At 34.9% G+C, this 8,736-nt stretch overlaps 1 pseudogene; it reads left to right on the forward strand.

Annotated features, from left to right (window-relative positions):
• The window catches only part of LOC136123219 (probable ATP-dependent RNA helicase DDX10 pseudogene), a 141,151-nt pseudogene extending 133,846 nt beyond the window's left edge, over nt 1-7,305 (forward strand).
• Nucleotides 7,306-8,736: the final 1,431 nt, after the last annotated feature.

The following is an 8,736-nucleotide window of genomic DNA, read 5'->3' on the forward strand; positions in this document are numbered from 1 at the left end:
TCCACTATATAAAGACAGAGAGGAGGCATCAGTTATGATCCAGGAAGAGGACCTTTACCAGAATGTGATCATATCAGCATCTTAAGCTTGGACTTTCAGTCTTCAAAACTGTGAGAAATAATTTTCTGCTATTTATAAGCTATCCATTCTGTGGTATTTTGCTAAAACAGTCCAAACAGACTAAGACAATTTTTTTTTTTAACCTCAGGATAAATCAGCATTCCACATGTGGTGTTTTGGTATATATGAATCTGACATTAGAGTTAGGGTTAATTAATAAATAAATATTCAGAAAAATCATAGAAGTTATGTGAATTCACCTATGAGTTATTTTGTAAATACTATTTGGGGGACCTCTTCCTAGAATACTAGTTAAAAGTCCACACTCTATAGGCCAATTATTTACTATTTTTGAGTTTCATTTTCTCCTGTAAAAAGGCGACAATACTACCTACCTCTTAGTATTATTGTATGGATTACATGAGATAATTCCTGTAACAGGCAAATCACAGTTCCTAGAAGACAGAAATACATTAACTATTATAATTATTTTTATTATAATAATTATCTCTCAACCTTCATTTCCTCTTCTGTACAACATATATAATAATACATATTTGTGAGCAATCCAAGGGCTGTGAATGCATATTCTGAGTGCACCCAGGAGTCAGTGCCTTGGAATTTCTGATTTCTTTTAACCAAGGAATTTGAAGAAGAAACCAGTGGCATTTCATTGAAACACAAGAGAAGAAACTATTCTAAACCCAAAAGATAGAATTGAAAATAAAAATCAGGACATTCAGGCAACAAGTTGTAGTCTGACTAGAGAGAATAGAAGTAGGTGGTTGGTGGAAGTGAGAAACAAGTATTGAAATAGGCAATAAAGTGAGAAGAGGAAGTTTCATAAAGAAAAGGAAGCTGTATTTGCAGCTGAGGAAGATGAAAATCAACTTGATTCCTTTGCAAAGATTGGTAGAATGTTGGAAGCATTATCTGAATAGTTGGGGAAAATTTTTTATAATAGCTTTTAAAGAAAACTATGAATATTTTATTGAAAAATCCTACCCTCCAATATTATCTTCCTAAGGAAAATAAAAATAAGACTACAACTCTTTTCTCATAGAAAAGAGAAAAAGTCTTTGAAAACCTTTCTAATGTTATATTTGAAGCTTATTTTGGACTATTTTAAAAATATATCACACATGTTATAGTTTCATCCACAGATGAACTCTCAAATAGAACATTTACCTTCTAATGACTGTTCTAAAATTGCCTGGTAAATTGAATTTCCCAGGTCCAAAATATGCTTTAGCACTGTCACTTTTTTGAATTTTGAAGAAGACATCAACTTTACCAAGTTCAAATTCTATTCAACAATAACAAAACAACATTTTCTGGTATGTAAGAAAAAAATACTTTGTGCATTTATTTTTCTCCTTTCTTTTTTTATAAAGGGCTTCCAGTATATTGGGACATAAAAAAACTAATGAAGGTCATTTAATAAATAAATCAAGTTTGTAGCATCTAGTTTTGCTTTTAAAATGACATGGAACAAACAACTAGAGGGAAATATTTAGCGTGAGAGAAAACACAAACCTCTCAAAAATAACTTAGAACACACTCGTAAACATATAACAACATTGGTATCAGTTTGAGTATGTGACAAAGGACATAGATTATTAAAAAAAATACTGGTGAAATATTTTAGGCTTTTTAAAATTACAAATTATTATATGTATGTAGTGTGTGTGTGGAAAGATTTTGTCTAATAATTTGAAAGACAAATCCTTGTTATTATCACAAATTATTAAATTAAAAAATAAGTTAAGTACAAGGACATATAGAACAGACCAGGGTGCAAAAATTTTTTGAAATAACTAATCTTCCTGAAAAAAAAAGCATGTTTTCTCCTATTTTAGGAGTTATTTCAAGTATTACCTTCTCTGTGGAATATTCTCTGAGTTATATATTCAGATTTAACAATTTAACACCACATTAATCATTTAGGCTGCTAACAAATATTTTAGTTCTCCTTTTCTAAACATGTTGCCTTCTTCACTGCCTCTGAAGTTGAGCATCTTATGACTTGTTTTGACCAGTGAAACATAAAGTCAAGTGAAATGTGTCACTTCCAGGAAGAAGCTTTAAGATTTTTTTTAAGCTTTAAGCTTTAAGTGTGTAATTTGTCATGAATGCTCTGTGATTGGTGATTATTAAAGCATGTGTCAAGATCAAGCCTTTGTTAGCTCAATCCCTGGATGTCATCAATAACTAGAGCAACCTGCCTGCCTGCATTTAACATACAGAATGAGAGATAAAAAAACACATCCATTTGGGGGATTGTTACCACAACATAACTTATCTTGACTAATATAATTGTTCTTACCTTTGTGATTTTATATCCATATATTCATATATAAATGTATATATTCAGCTGGCAGCTCTTCATACCATATTATCTAGTTAAATGCCTGTTTTTTTCATTAAACTCCAAGTATTTTTAGGATCAGATTCTTATATTTTTTTTTAGGTATTACCTGGCATTGAGTAGAAACTAAAATGTGTTTTCTGAATAAATACTATTAAAAAGTAGTAAATAAATGATTATTGATTGACTTTTATGGTCTGAAAAATTATAGAATTTTCATATTTATGTGTATTAATGGCAGTCAAAGACATATATCATTTCTACTCGAAATAGCAAATGACTGAGAAATAAAAGTAAATTGATTAAGCATTAGTTAACTTTGATATTTATAGCCCGAAAATTAAACCCCTCTCAACCCCACATATACATTCAATAGAACACATTTTAAATTTTATATTGTTAAAATTGGGGCACATAGAATATGTGGAACTAGAAATAAGAAAATTGGTATCTATCAATAGCAATAAATGTAACTTAGTTAACTGGATAAAGGTCAAGTCCCTCTGGCATAAAGGTGAGCTCACAATCTATTTCACTGTCAGTGAAGTGTTTTCTCCATATATTTGAAAAATAACAATTTAATAAGTCTTAAAAGTAGTTAATATGTATTCCCATATAATGCATAATTTCCTTTTCTATTAGTCAAGTTTTTCCCTCTCACTTTAAAATAAATTATTTTTCACCCACATCTAGTCAAAACACCCCCAATTGTTTTCTGCAGGAAAAATTCTACAAATACAAGAAGCACTTCTCAACTGGCCTCTTAAATTTGTACTCATAACACACTGGAAAATATCCAGGAAAGACGTCCAAGAAAGAAGAACTAAAATTTTTGTTGCACGGTTTCATAAAATTGAATGAAATTTAAGAATGCAATCATCTGTTCCTCAATCTTTGTTTATAATGAATGCATTCTGGTATTAGATATTGGGAAGAAGTCCTTAAAAAATGTAAAGCTGATTTTATAAATGTATGGTGGTGGTAGTGTTTTAACTTCTACCACCCTTTGGTTTTTCCATTTCCTCTTATTGAGACTTGTGGCTGCATCCACATAACCACATGTAGTCCTTTGCCCAATATAGTGAAAATTTAAATCACACTGGTGCAGCACAGGAGCAAAAAAAATGGCAGCTATTATTTGAGGTCACGTGGAAAAAGCTAATGAGTTAAGCACCTGAATTTTTCAAACTTCAGTTTTAATTTATAAAGATACAGCCTTTGCTTTTTATATTTTCATGTTACCTCAGGACACCTCCCATGTGGAGGTGCTCTGTAAATAACAGTCAAATGTTACATGTAATACTTTCAATATATTCTTTGTCAGCAAGCAACAACATTCCTGAACTATATAATTATAATTGAGGAGAGTTTGATAAAGGGACTATATTCAAGGGTGTGGCAGATTTAGAGAATACAATGTGGATCAGTACAATACTCCTGGAGGTGATGATAGCAGGGAAATTTTCCCACTTTTGGGTCTGAAGAAATAACTGGAGTGGTGTGGTTATAGAGCCCTGCAAGATAAGGAGAGGCTCAGGGGTTGACAGGGATTATGAAATGTGGTAGAAGGACATGTCCAACTGTGATGACCCAGAGGAAAAAAGCCAGGGTTGTAGATTCTTGGACCTCATTCCCCTCCCTCCTTCTGATGCCTGCCTGTACTTTGCATTGACCACACCCAAATGAAAGCCAGACAGCAAGAAGGGGACACTTGAATGGAGTCCACAAGTAGCCAGTATCCTGGAGCAGAGATTGGATACCATGCGCCAGATGAACATATTAAACACCTCCTACTCCTTCCCTTCTGTAAATTTTAGTACTTAAAATCATGTAGCCAACAAGTCATTCAGTACTTTTCCAAAAGGGATTGTACCTTACTTAATTAATTATATTTTAACTGAAAGAAGTTATAATATTTCTACAATCACGATACATTTATAAAGCTACCTTTACATTTTTAAAAGACTCCATCTTCCCAATATTCAATTCCACAATGGACTCAGTATAAACAAAGATTGAGGCACAAATGATTGCATTCTAAAATTTCAATTATAAGTTAATTATATATTGATAACTTACTTTGAACAAAGCTAAAAACTTCTAAAAGAGGTTATACTAGTAGAGTTTCTTTCAATGATTTCATCATTTAGTAGGGAAAAGAAAGATATGTTAAAAATTCAATATAATGTATATTGGTAATTGCCATCATTCTGACATGAATATGGGTTAATAGAGGAGAGGTAAATGAATTTTCCTAGAGAAGTCCATAAATAACTCCTTTAAAATACTGGATTAGATTTGTCCATTAAAAAATAAAACAGGAAATATGCCTACAGGGATGGTGAAGGTAATGTCAAATTTCAGTCATATACAAGCCAACTATAGGATAGGAAATGGGAATTCAAAAATCCTACAATAAAGCAAAACAGGCCTTAATAACCATATATCAAATACCCAATAACATCACCATATGTTAAACTGAATCTAGCTTTTAGCAGATTGTCCTGCTTACTTGGTCGACCCCGTTTCAGCCCTTCCCTCTCACATTGGCATGGCTCCAGACTGTATTAATTCCTTTCTGTAGTTATCTGGTGAGTTTCCTCACATTGGTCATCAGAAAGCCAATATCCAGAGTAACAATTTAAAACTTAAGGATTCTGGCTTGTTAAATAACTGTTCTCACCTGACCCCTTAAATAAAGATTTAATTTGATGACCAGTAAAATGAAGAATTTTTTTTTCCTATTTGCTTTGTGTAATAGGATGTTATCTGTCAAACTTTCCATTCATTTTTGTTGCGTGTGTGCCTATAACTGTGCTAGGGACCCAGATAACTTTGAGATCTCTAGCAAATAGGACCACTTCAGGTTAGAACAATTATAAATCAATAACAACTAACAAAAATTTCACCTAGAAATATCCTATTAGAATGACACTGCCTTGCTCTCCTTTGTCTAGGCTACTTTGAGGAGTCAGTAAGCTGAACTGGAAGGTGAAAGAGTTTTGGAGCTAGACATATTTATACTTACACCCTTTTCATCATCTTACTAGCTGTCTAAATTTGGAGCAACTCTTTAAATTTTGACAATCTAATTTTACTGCTTGTGATTTTTCTGTAGGATACCACAGTTCCTTTGAAGGAATAATACATTCAAGTATACATATATGGGAGTAAGTAGCAAATTTCCCAAACCTCAGCATCTTCATCTAAAACAAAGGTATAACACCTATTTCAGATTTACCATGAATTTGAATAAACTTGTGGATGTGGGTAGGAGAGAGTTTTGTTAGGAGTACAGTCCAAGGCCCCAACTTTACTAAGGAGGTGTAACTTTACACAGTTTACTCTTTGGTAAGATAGGAGAATAATAGTGACCATCAAATTAATGTGTTGTCATTTTTTAATGAGTTGATACAGTTTAAATGTTTGCTACAGTATCAGGATAATAAGGATTCAATATAATTGCATCTTTCCATAGAAATCTGATAAATGTCCATTTCCTTCTGAAAACGCTTGCATTCAATATAATTGCATCTTTCCATAGAAATCTGATAAATGTCCATTTTCTTCTTCTGAAAACCCTTGCAAGACCCCTTTAATAGTATTACAGAAGCATGATAAATCAGGTCGCTTTGGGAAAAGGGAAGTTGTTGCTCACTCTTCTTCCTGTTCCTCCCCTCTAATTCCTTTGTGGCTCCCCACACCCTGCCCCCCTTCACTATCTCTTTTTTCTCTCAAGGAATTGTTTTGTCTAGCAAGGAGCTGTAAAGGATGTGTAGCAAAGGAAGACTTAAAAGTGCCTTTTGGTGACGGAGCTTACATGCCAGGGGGAGGCAAGCTGCCACAGAGATCTCAGCCAGCTGCCATGGGAAACTCATACCTGCATAATCAGGCTAGATGAAAGTCAAGAGCTTCCTTCCATGATGAAATGGGGGGCTGGGGCTGAGGGGAAGCCCACATTCAATCACAGCTGGAGAAGAGGAACACAGGGGGAGACCAAGGCGTTATTAAAGCTAATTGTGATTGAAAGCCATGGAAGGGTTCAGTGGTATCTGAGGGGCACATGAAATGATCAGACCTGGAGCCTGCAAAGGATGGCAGAGAGAAAGCCTGCAGTTTAAATAAAGAAGAAAAAACTTAACAAGTTTAATAGCCATAATCTCCCCACCCTAGATAAAGATTGTATGGCTAAACTGCAGGTCACAGAAAGCTTGCTCAGCAGATTTTCTTGCTGGGTAACTTTTAGACCAGGATGTGTGTGTTTGAACACCATGCTCACACTCCAGCATGATTTCTCTGTGTTTATTTTTTGATATTTATGTATTACATAACCTGTGCTTGTTTAATAGTCTATCTATTCCTTAAGAGAAAACATCAATAGATGGAAGAAAAGCCCATCAGAGTGTTTAAAAGGGAAAAGGGTGAGAGAATCAAAAGTGTGACTTAAAATGAAAAACAAAGCAACAAAAAAGAAATATATACTTATATATCTATATGTTCATAAATATCTATAATATGTGAATAGATTTATCTTGCTTTTATTTTTCCTTCTGAGAAAGAAATTTGATGATAGTCTGTTCAAGGTATTTGGAGCTGATCTAGGAAAAAGTATGCCCGTGATAGACAGTAACCCCGTAAGCTCTGTTGGGTGGTCCGTGGACAGGGTTTCATGGGAGGAAGAGTCCCACAGGGGACCACCATTCAGAAAGGGGAAAGGCAAGCGAGTTCCTGAGAGAGAGGGGGATCCAGAGGGGCTCACACGTCTAGGGGATGATGCCCAGCAGCAGGTGGGATTTTCTGGGTCAGAGACCTCAGAAGGGCAGCTTGTGAGTCTGATAACCACAGGGCCCTCTGTTATCAATGGCCAGCAGATGTGAAGTGAGGTTTCACTGGATATGCAAAGGAGACAGACTCTAAGTGTCTAAATATCCACTTTCTGGGTTATTTTTAAAATAATTGTATGTATAAACATTTGAGTTGGGGGCCCTCAAGCCTTTGAGCTAAGCAGTCTCAACCTGTAGTGAAGAAATAACTCCTAGGGCCCAATACATGAAGGCCATCTTTGGCTCATTTATGATATAATTCCACCAGCTGGCTTACCTATAAATATTACTATAGTTACTGAGAGTGTGGCCTGGGATATGCCCACAGATAGTACTACCAGTCTCTACCCTGCCTTGGACCTTGAAATCGCATACGTAAGCATCCAGTGGCCACTAATAACTGATATAAAGCCACAGTGGGAATGACAGAGTGTTTTGATAAAGCATAGATAAATGTGAACACCCTAGGAATCCAGGGCTTCCCTTATCCTTCTCTTAAATGAAGTAGGTCAACCCTCAGGGGAAACTGAGTGGTCCATTTCAATTTATAGAACTGAATGTTTGTATGCAATATGGATGTCATTTGTATTCAAGACACTCTGCAAAGAATTAAAAATGAGTAAAGGAGCCATTGCTTTCAATAGTCTTGCAAGCAAATAGGGAGAATAAACTACATACACAATGGCTATACTAAAATAGAATCAGATATGTGAAATAGAAGTGATGTCCACAGAGTGTTACTGTGTTGAAAGAAGGTACAACCGCATCTTCTCAGAGAGAAGTCACCTGAAAGATGCTTTGCAGGATGGGTAAGAAGTCTGAAGGTGAATACAGGTGAACACAAGGGATTCCTGGTGGAGTGACTGCATTAACAGACGCAGATGGAGATGTGAAGGTAACCTCAGAGAACAAGAGGTAATACAACCTGGTTAGATTTTAGGGCGGGCTGTGGTGGGCTTTCTTTTCATTTTTCTACCCAAGAAAGGAACTACTAGAAATTTCTTTCTAGTCTAAGAGTCTAATTTTCTTCTAAGTCAACTTCATAAAGTTCTTAATCCTATTATTAAATGTACGTACATATGTATATGTTAATAATGAGTGTCCAAGACAAGCTATTTTTTCTACAGAGAATGTGTAATACTGTGTGAATTTTCCACTACCATAAAGTAGTGTCTTAGCTTAATTACATCCTTTGTACACATTACCTACAGTTATTCAAGAACATGCTGAATACTCTTTTTAGGATTCTATTTAGTTCATGATTTTAATACAGCAATGAACAAGCCTGGACTTCCCTCTGTGCTATGGTTACTGTAGTTTTAAATGAGAACCATTTACTCAAGCATTATCCATGCATTCACCACTGCTGGGGAGAAAAACTTTTCCTTTCTTCCCTTCTAGGTTCTTTGGCTGTTCTAATAATTAAACTGACATAAGACAGATTAACAGGAGAAAAACAAATTTGTTTTCATACATACGGGAGCC

Source organism: Phocoena phocoena, chromosome 5 (assembly GCF_963924675.1).
Source record: "Phocoena phocoena chromosome 5, mPhoPho1.1, whole genome shotgun sequence".
Taxonomy (NCBI): domain Eukaryota; kingdom Metazoa; phylum Chordata; class Mammalia; order Artiodactyla; family Phocoenidae; genus Phocoena; species Phocoena phocoena.